This window comes from Arachis hypogaea, chromosome 16 (assembly GCF_003086295.3).
Source record: "Arachis hypogaea cultivar Tifrunner chromosome 16, arahy.Tifrunner.gnm2.J5K5, whole genome shotgun sequence".
Lineage (NCBI taxonomy): Eukaryota > Viridiplantae > Streptophyta > Magnoliopsida > Fabales > Fabaceae > Arachis > Arachis hypogaea.
In genome coordinates, this window is record NC_092051.1 from 108,069,661 (window position 1) to 108,080,444 (window position 10,784).

Sequence of the window (10,784 nt, forward strand, 5' to 3'; positions counted from 1 at the left end):
CTCCACTGCTCTGGCTCGTGAACGGCGTTTGGGTGGGGGCTTCTCGTGCACCCACCCACCCCATGGAATGGTAGTCTCCTTGTCATCATCATTTGGGGGTGGTGGTGTCATATCATCATCCTCCCACGGGACACCTGCCAGCTCGATCATGCTGGTGACCAGTGTAGGAAAGGGTAGCAAGCCGCGAATATGAGCTCTCCACATACTATGTCTGACCAGTCGGGGGAAATTTACCTCTTTCTCTTCCATCACACACCCAATCAGAACCAGCATATCCATCGGGATCTCTGAAAAGTGAGTGGTGGGGAAAACATAGTGGGCGAAGATATGCTGCCAGGTCTTGGCCTCCCTCGTCAGATAAGCAAAGCGCATCCCCTTAGGCTTCTTGTTGTTCGAATCCATCACCCAGGGAGCGTCTGGTGTGGCAATCACGCACTTAAGCACCTCATAGTCAAAGGTCATGGAGAGGATAGCTACCTCTATCTTCCTATAGGCGCAGGTCTCATCAGGATGATGGTGGCAGCGCAGTGCATCTCTAATAGCCTCCTCAGTGATCATAATCTCTCTACCCCTCAGCTGAACCGAATCAATATTAGCTCGGAAGAAGTTGCAATAAAATTCTCTCACCCACGAAGTGTTCACCCTCCCCAAATCTCTATCAACAAAGTCCAATCCTAACTCCAGAATTCGGGTGTTAATGGCACGCCTCACATCATTGGGAAGAAGCAGTTTCTTCTCAATGTTCAAATTTTTCTTCCGGAAGTTGGAGAAGCGAAGTTCACAATAGAGGTTTGGGAATTTTACTTGGTCAGTAGATGGTAGCAACTGGTTTTCCCTATCCACCTCATTCAGCAGATTCTTAGCATAATTTGCATGGGAAAAGGGGGTAGAGGCCTTAGAGCGCTTCCTCTTTTTAGAAGTAGTGGCTATAGCCTTTCCTTTATCCGACATCCTGAAAAACAGAGATGATACAATATAAGCAGATAGCCAAATAGATACAAAGCACTCAAAGCAAAGCATATTCATGAAGTGAATCAAAGAAAGGAGATTTCTTGGAATACAAGCAAACAGAATTCGGAATGCAGGTCAGACTTCCGACCAAGAATTCAAACCATATTTTGCACATTACTTGCTCATCAAGCTTAGGAAACACCATATCCAAAATAATGATAAAAAGAGTTAGGTTGAAAACTAAAAGAAATTAGTTGGTTAAATAAGTTAAAGTTAGAAATCAGTTTGAAAATCAGTGATATGGTGGTTACTAGTTCAATTCAAAAGAGAATACACGAAATAAGAATATAAACATGTTCACAATCACGAAATGCATCAAGTCATTGATGGTGAAATATGGTATAGCTAGAAAACAACTAATATGGAACAAACCATCAATCAATGCAATGATCACTAGAGTCAAATGAACTTGTGTTGGTTAAGTCAAATCATAAAAAAAAATCAATCAAGAATTTTTTTCAACACTAAATTCAATAATGCATACAAGTTACGAGCTGAGAAAAAAGTGAAAAACCTTATGGTCTATGTGGCTTAATGTCAATTATGCATGAACATGTGAATCAATTAGCCTCACAGATTAAAAACTTTCAACTTGTATGTTTATGCAAAAGAGGTCTGACATTTTAAGGAAGTCACAAATTATGGTGAATTAGAAAATTCATTCAAACTATTCAATGCCTATACACAAATCATCATGCATAACAAGCAAAGAGTATAAGCAAGACCAAAACTTGTTCTTGCGGATTTTCCAAGACCATTTAGGTAACAAAGTGCTAATTGAAACAGAAATTATCAACTAGAGTTTGCTACACCAATTTAAGCATTGTTAGTTCATGGAACATGGTTAAGAAAAATCTGGCAGCATCTCAGCAGTAAATTGGCTATTTCCAAGTTTAAACAGCAAATCAGGTTCCATATGAGTTCATCAACACTTGAAAATACAAACCGTATATATGAATTCACATGGATGGAGCAAACAACCAATAATGCAGCAGCAAATCAAATAGTACAAAGAACAGTAGTATTTGCTTCATTAATCAAACATAAGCAAGCAGCATCACATATCAAATGAACACAGAACAATCCAAGAGAACAGAGCAATTCAGCGAAACAGAACAAATTCAGACAGCAACAAAGATTTCAATTAATCCTAAATCCACTACTTAGCCCAGATTCGCTAACCACCTAAATTAAACTAAACTAACTAACTAAGATAATCTAACTAAACTAACAAAACTATCATAAAGCAAAAAAAGGGAAGCAGAACAGGGGAGGCAGAAACCTGGGGAGACAGAGACTGAATGGAGCGGATGAAGGGAAGGTGCAGCACAAAGGAGTGAGTTGGCCAGAGCGAACGGCGGTCTGGTGGCACCGTGGAGCTTGCGCCGGCGACAATGGGGGTCGCGGCTGTGCTCGTGGCGGAGCAGGGGCTGGATACGAGAGAAAACAGAGAAGAGATGATTGAGTGGGAGAGAAGGAGAGCGAGGGTTGAGGGCGCGCACGGCGACGGCAGCGGTGGTGTGCCGGAGGGCTCGCCGGTTATGGGGAGGGAAGGTGGTTCTGAAGGAGGGAGAAGAGGGAGAGACGTTAGAGAAGAGAGGGAGCTGGGGGCGCGTCTGTGTTAGGGATTTTGTGTCCCTGGTTAAATGGGATTTTTAAATCCACACGGGCGCACACCGTGCGCATCCGCATGGGTGACAGAAATAGGGAAGTGACGCGGGGGCGCCATACGCGCCTACGCGTAGATGGGAGAATTAGGGATCGGCGTGAACGCATACAGTGCGTGTCCGCGCGGTTGTGCTGGGCCTAGAGGCACAAAAGAGGCCCAGAGTTGGCACAACTCTCGGGTCCTTTGGCTTGGGTGATGCTAAAACGCATCGACGCGCGCGCGCACTGTGCGCTTGCGTGTGGATGGCTTGAACTTATGGAGTGGATGCGGAGGCGCCAAGTACGCCAACGCGTGGGTAGTGAAACAAGGAGTGGAATCCACTTCCTGATCATTCTCCTTCAACTCTCCGTTTACTTTCGCAACTTTACTTCCTTTTTAACATCCTTTATGAGCTCAACATATCCCAAATATCTATCCACTACTTCCTTTTGTTCACTAATCTCTATCTTCTCCTCTTGTTGTACTTCTTGCTTCAACTCTTCTTCTCCACCTTGGAGCTTCAAGTTTATTCCCTCGCTAGGCTCCTTGATAGTTTCTCCGCATTCAACAATGGAAGTACTCAGGGTACACGATCCTAGGTGAGATGTTAGGTGATTCATGACTTCTACCATGCTAGCTATCCTTGCTTTTAGCTCCTTAAACTTAGTTTCATCCTCCTCTTGTTGCCTTAAGATGCGATATTTGAGGTCTCTCAGTTCCAATATGAAGGCTTCGTCGGGAGGTGGTGGTGAAAGATAGAGTTCAGTGTTTGAGTAATGTTGGAAGGTGGTTCATATTGGGGGAATTCTTGAGGTGGTGTATGCGAAATTTGTGGTTCTTGGGAGTATTGGTATGGGGATGGTGGTTGTTCTAGATGTGATTCAAATGGTGGTTGATATGGTGTGTATGAGTTATGGTCATATGGAGTTGAATGGTGATGTGAGACTTGTGAGTATGGTGTGTGGCTATATTGAGGAATGAGATCACATGCATATGATGATTGTGGTTGACAACAACAATGAGGGTCATCACACACATTGGATTGATACACATTAGGATCAGGATTATACCCATAGGAGTACGTAGGAGGTTGTTGCCATGAAGGTTGTTCATAAGCTTGAGGTTCCTTCCATCCTTGAATTCCAAACCCTTGATGTATATCCTCATTAGAGCTTTCATTTCCTACAACATAGTTTGAACTACACTCATAGCCAAAAGGATGAGAATTCATAGTGAAAGAGAAAATAAAAACAAAGAACAATAAGAAACAAAGAAGATAAAATCCTAACTAGTAAAAACTAGCAAACAAACCAAAATTCAAGCTATTCACAATATATACAATAGCCAATACATAGCACCATTGTGTCCACGGCAACGGCGCCATTAATTTGATCGCAAAAGTTGTTGTTGGTCTAGATTTTTTTCTTATAGAAAAGAATTACTTCGTTGTAAGCATAGCTCCAAACCAACAAACGACTCTCACATCAGATTAAATTGAGTTCTCACATGTACAAACCCCAATGAAAATTTACCGAAGTATTCGGACTGCGGGTTGTCTCGTAGGAAAACAATGTAATGCTTAGTTATAGGCTATGAAGGGGTAAAAGGGGGATTTTTGGTTCATGAGAGGGCAAGAAAAATAGAAGCAAGCAAATAAAGAAAGCAAAATAAAGAACTCTTGGCTAAGATTTGGGGTAATTGAGATCACCATCCTTGTCAACAAACCAAATATTGATAATCATGAGAGGCCAATCTATTAAGTCTACTTCCCAAAAGCTTTAAGTACGTAACATTTACTCCTAAGCTTGAAGTACGTCAAATAGATTTGATCACATTTACCCTTAAGTCCTAACCTACCTACAAATTAACTTAGTAGTGGGTTAGCGTCAATGGATGTCAAATTGATCACCATAGGTTCTCAAATCACCAAATCGATCATACACAATGACTCAAGATTACCCAATTCCCTTGGCTTAGGCCAAGAGCTCACAAAACTACTCAGAAATTAAAGGGATCATTTCATCAAACACATAGAGTGCAATAAAGGTAAGCATCATATATTGTAAGAATAATAAAATCTAACAACTACTAAGTGCAAGAAAAGTAAAATCACAATTCAATTCATCAATAAAAAGGAATATCAACATTAAATTGCATTAAAAGTAAACCAAATCCAACATAAGTTCATCGTCATAAAAGAGAGCAAAATGAAAAATTAACATCACAATTAAGAAAACCAAGATGTAGGAATGAGAAATTATAAAAGAAACAAGATGAGATCAAGTAATTGAACTTGAATTTAAGATAATCTACCCTAATCCTAATCTAATTCTGGAGAGAAGAGGGAGCTTCTCTCTCTAGAAAACTAACTAAAGGCTCATGTTGGCTAAACTAATTGCTCCCCTTTTTCTTGGACTTCAATTCTGCATGAAATACACTCAGAAACAAGTTGGACTTGGGCCTGGGCAGCTCAGAAATTGCCCCCCAGCATTTTGCCTTCAAGTGGGCCATGTAAGAGTATTGGCGCTTGCGCGCCATGTGCGCGTGCACGTCGATTGGCAATTTTTCCATCCGCGCGGAAGCGGCATGTACGCGTGCGCGTCTATGGGTGAGATCTCTTTTGCGCGTGCACGCCTTGTGCACGTGCGCGTCCTTTGATGCACTCCCAATCTTTGTTTCTTCATGTATTCTCCCTTTTGTATGCTTTTCTACTCATTTCTCCCATCCAATACTTGCCTTATAACCTGAAATCACTCAACACACACATCAAGGCATCGAATGGAATTAAAATAAATCAAAATTACCAATTTAGAGCCTAAAAAGTATGTTTTTACACTTAAGAGAAATTCATGGGAGAATCACATAACCATGCTATTTCATTGAATGAATGTGGAAAAAGGTAATAAAATCCCCCAAAATAAGCACAAGATAAATTACGAAATCAGGGTTTATCAAGCTTCTGATCATCCTCAAGGTAAGCATACTTGAGGTGGGGTGGAAGTGGCTTCAACTCCAATTTCTGCTCCTGAGTGGGCACTGGGTTTTCTGAAGCTAGTGATAATGGCAAGTTGTCCTCATTGTGTTCAGAGGGTTTCCCCACACTTGGACCTTGCTCCATGTGTATCTCTTCTAATTCTTCTTGATGAACTGCAGCTACAGTCTCATTAATGATGTCGCACTAGAAGACGGAATGATCTTCTGGGGGATGCTTCATAGCTTCATTCAGATTGAAGCTTATTTCTCGGCCGTCTATCTCAAAAGAATAGGTTCCTAAAAAGGCATCCAGCTTGAACTTTGAAGTCTTCAGGAATGGTCTTCCAAGCAGGATGGATGACGGCTTCCCTGAGTAATTTTGGGGCATCTCCAAGATATAAAAGTCAATGGAAAATGTGAGCCCCTTAATGCTTACCAGCACGTCCTCATCAATTCCAACCACTGTAATAATGCTCTTACCTGCTAACACAAAACAAGCTGCCGACCTTTTTAAAGGAGGGAGCCTCAAAGCATTATATATGGACAAAGGCATTATACTAACACACGCTCCTAAATCACACATGGAGTCAGAAAATATTACACCCCCAATGGTACAGTTAACCATGCATGGTCCTGGGTCACTACATTTTTCTGGTATATCCTCCATTAAAGTAGATATGGAACTACCTAAAGGAATAGTTTCTAGTTCATTAATCTTATCCTTATGTATGCACAGATCCTGTAGAAATTTTGCATATTTAGGTACTTGCTGAATAACATCAAAAAGGGGAACAGTTACCTCAACCTTTTTAAAGATTTCTACCATTTTAGGATCAAGTTCCATCTGTTTCCTGGACTTCCTTGCAAGGTATGGAAATGGGATAGGAATGGCGTCTCTTACAGTTTCAGCTTGCTTGGGTTCTCCACTCCTCGGTTAAGCTGCTTCTTCTTCAACCATGTCTTGCACTTCATCTTCCTCTTCAACATCCTTCACTTCAACCATGTCTGCATCTGGGGCATGTTCTTGTGGGCTTGGCTCCTCCAGATTCCTCTCTTGCAGTGTGGTTCCGGACCTCAAAGTGATGGCATTGATGCCACCCATGGGATTGGGTAAGGGTTGAGAGGGAATTCCACTGGAGCTTGCAGGTTGAGTGTTAGAAGTATTCGATGATCCCATCTGGGAGACGAGAGCTTGTATAGCTGAAGTTAGACCGTTAAGTGTACTTTCCATGGTCTTTTGTCCTTGTGCAAGGGACTAAAGCAACTTGTCATTAGAAGAGGAGGGGTAAGTGATTTGAGGGGCCTGCTGTTGGTTGTTCTGAGGTGCTTGGGATTGCCTTAGGTGAGGAGCTCTGTAAGGCTGGTTCTGGTTCTGCTCTCTGTTGTTGTTATTATTCCACCTCTGATTTTCCTGGTTGTCTCTGCCTCCTCTATTATAGTTGTCCCTCTAGCCATGGTTGGAATTATCTCTCCAGCCATGGTTGGAGTTGTCTTGCCAACTTTGGTTATAGTTCCCACCTTGGTTGTAGTTGCTGCCTTGTTGATAGAAGCCTTGATTTGGGCGGTCATAGAATTTGTGAGTAGCTGCCAAAGTGTTGTCCTCTTATTGGAGCTGTGGATACTCATCAGTAAAATGACTATAATCAGCACATATCCCGCATACACTCTGAGGAACCAGTTGTTGACTATGTTGGGGTGAGGGAGGTTGAGATTGTTGTTGATTCAGATTTATCTACTTCAGTAGATTGGAACCTCTCCCAGAGCTTTAGTGAAAGCAGCAGTCTAACCACTAGAGGACACCTCCGCAACAGTCCTAGGATGGTTGGTCCTATGTCTAGTGTTCTGGGTAGATTCAGCTAGATCAGTGATCAGCTGCCACGCTTCTGTCGCCGTCTTGTACTTCTTCAGAGAGCCATTACTTGTAGCATCTAATGTAGTTTTATCTTGAGGCTTCATACCTTGTGTAAAGTAACTGATCAACACCATCTCATCAATCTTGTGGTGGGGACATGAGCCTAAGAGGTTCCTGAAACATTCCTAGTATTCGTAGAAGGTCTCTAATTCTCCTTGGATAATGCAGGAGATCTCCTTCCGTAGTCTGTCTGTAACTTCAGCTGGAAAGTATTTGTCCAGGAACTCCCTCCTGAGCGTCTCCCAATTGGTAACTACTGCCTCTGATTGAGTGTAGTACCACTCCCTCGCCTTTTCCTCAAGAGAAAACGGGAAGGCGATTAGCAGAATAGTAGTTTCATCTGCACCATAACGCCTAACAGTAGAACAGGCTGTCTGGAAATTCCTGAGGTGCTTTATGGGCTCCTGAGCAGGTAAGCCATGAAACTTGGGTATCAAGTTGATTAGCGACGTCTTCAGTTCAAAATCTGCAGCCAGATCTGGGTGACGCGCTTGATACACTTGCAGGGTAAAATCTGGGGCTCCTGCCTCCTAGAGGGTAATCCTCCTGGGTGCTGCCATGTTACCTGCACGTGAATCAACTGAATCAGTAGTAGAGGAGCTTGTTTCCTCCTCAAATGGCGGGTCAGATTCGCTCTCAGATAAGACTGTTGAATTGGCAATAACCACTTCACCACCCTCAGAGGCTAACCGACGCCAAGCTCGCCTAATACGTGAAAGAGTTCTTTCAATTTCAGGATCAAAAGTGGCTAAGCTCGGATCAGGCAGTGAACGCGACATTCAATGAAAGAAACATACAGCTCATGGTAATAAAACAAAATAAAATAAAATGCAAATAAATAAATTCCAACCAATAAATTAGCACACTATTGTAACTCCCCGGCAACGGTGCCAAAAGTTGATGCAGGCAGAAATTGACCAGTTAGGAAATTAATAAAAGAAATACGTTGCAAGTACAGTTCTTAACCAGCTAAAATCCGCTTATCAATTTAAAAGGGTTGTCACAAAATTAGAATTAAAAACACTAGGAGTATGAATTCCAGGTCGTCTCCCAACGAGTTGACAAAAGAGTGCAGCTTATTGGTTAGAGGTTTTCCCAGAAATTTTGAGTTTGAGAAGCAGGAAAATAAATGATTATAAAATTAAGCAGTGGAAATTAACTAGAGAATTTATTTAATTCAATTAAAAGCCTTGATCGGGAGATGATTAATTGGAATTTCTATCCTTGTTGGATTTCCTCAAGTATAATCCTAAAACGTTGTTGATCTACCTGGTCATCCCTTAATGAATAAGGGAAAGTCAAGTAACTAACTAACAAGCTATATCCTCAGGTCCTAATCCTCTCCTTAGGAAGGATTAGAGTTAGAGATTATAGTTGTCAGTCATCAACTATGCACAAGGATTAACACTTGAGTATTCCAACTCAAGGTTCTCCTTTTAATCAACTCCTAATCAAGTTGGGGAACTAGAAGAGATGCACATGGAGCATGGTCCAAGTGTGGGGAAACCCTCTGAACAGAATGAGGACACCTTGCCATTATCACTAGCTCCATAGGATCCAGTGCCCAGTCAGGAGCAGAAATTGGAGTTAAAGCCCCTTCCACCCCACCTCAAGTATGCTTACCTTGAAGATAATCAGAAGCTCCCAGCAGTCATCATTGCAAGGGAACTCACTTCCCAACAAGAGGAGCAGCTGCTTAATGTACTGAGAAGACACAAGAAGGCCATTGGGTGGAGTTTGGCGAATATAGTAGGCATCAACCCTCAAGTTTGTGAGCACAGAATATACTTAGAAGAGGGAGCAAAGCCTATCCGTCAACCCCAAAGAAGATTGAATCCCACCATCTTAGAAGTTGTCAAGAAAGAAGTGACCAGGTGGTGCACGAAATCACAATCACACTTTTGCAATTCCGCACAACTAACCAGCAAGTGCACTGGGTCGTCCAACACGTGAGTAAGGGTCGATCCCACGGAGATTGTCAGCTTGAAGCAAGCTATGGTTATCTTGTAACTCTTAGTCAGGATATCAATAATTCTCAGATTTAATTGTAAAAAGTGAAAGAACATGAAATAAATACTTGTTTTGCAGTAATGGAGAACAGAGTGAGGTTTTGGAGACGCTCTATCTTCTGAATCTCTGCTTTCCTACTGTCTTCTTCATCATGCACACAAGGCTCCTTCCATGGCAAGCTATATGTTGGTGGATCACCATTGTCAATGGCTACCATCCGTCTTCTCAGTGAAAATAGTCCAAATGCGCTGTCACCGCATGGCTAATCATCTGTCGGTTCTCACTCATATTGGAATAGGATCCATTGATCCTTTTGTGTCTGTCACTACACCCAGCACTAGTGAGTTTGAAGCTCGTCATAGTCATCCCTTCCCAGATCCTACTCGGAATACCACAGACAAGGTTTAGACTTTCCGGATCTCAAGAATGGCCGCCAATAATTCTAGCCTATACCACGAAGGTTCCAATCTTAGATTAGAAACCCAAGAGATACACATTCAAGCTTGATTTCATGTAGAAAAAAGGTGGTTGTCAGGCACGCGTTCATAGGTGAGAATGATGATGAGTGTCATGGATCATCACATTCATCAGGTTGAAGTGCGAATGAATATCTTAGAATAGAAACAAGCGTGATTGAATGGAAAACAGTAGTAATTGCATTAATCCATCAAAACACAGCAGAGCTCCTCACCCCCAACCATGGGGTTTAGAGACTCATGCTGTAGAGAATACAATACGAAATGTGTAAAGTGTCATGAGGTACAAGATGAATCACTAAAAGTAGTTTTTATAATAAACTAGTGACCTAGGGTTACAGAAAAAGAGTAAGCTAGAATAGTTAGTGTAGAAATCCACTTCCGGGGCCCACTTGGTGTGTGCTTGGGCTAAGCATTGAAGCTTTCACATGTAGAGACCTTTCTTGGAGTTAAACGCCAGCTTTTGTGCCAGTTTGGGCGTTTAACTCCAGCTTTCATGCCAGCTCTGGTGTTTTAATGCCAGAATTTTTGTGCTGACTTGGAACACCAGTTTGGGCCATCAAATCTCGGGCAAAGTATGAACTATTATATATTTCTGGAAAGCCCAGGATGTTTACTTTCCAACGCAATTGAGAGCTTGCCAATTGGGCTTCTGTAGGTCCAAAAATCTGCTTCAAGTGCAGGGAGGTCAGAATCCAACAGCATCTGCAGTCCTTTTTCAGCCTTTGAATCAGATTTTTGCTCAGGTCCTTCA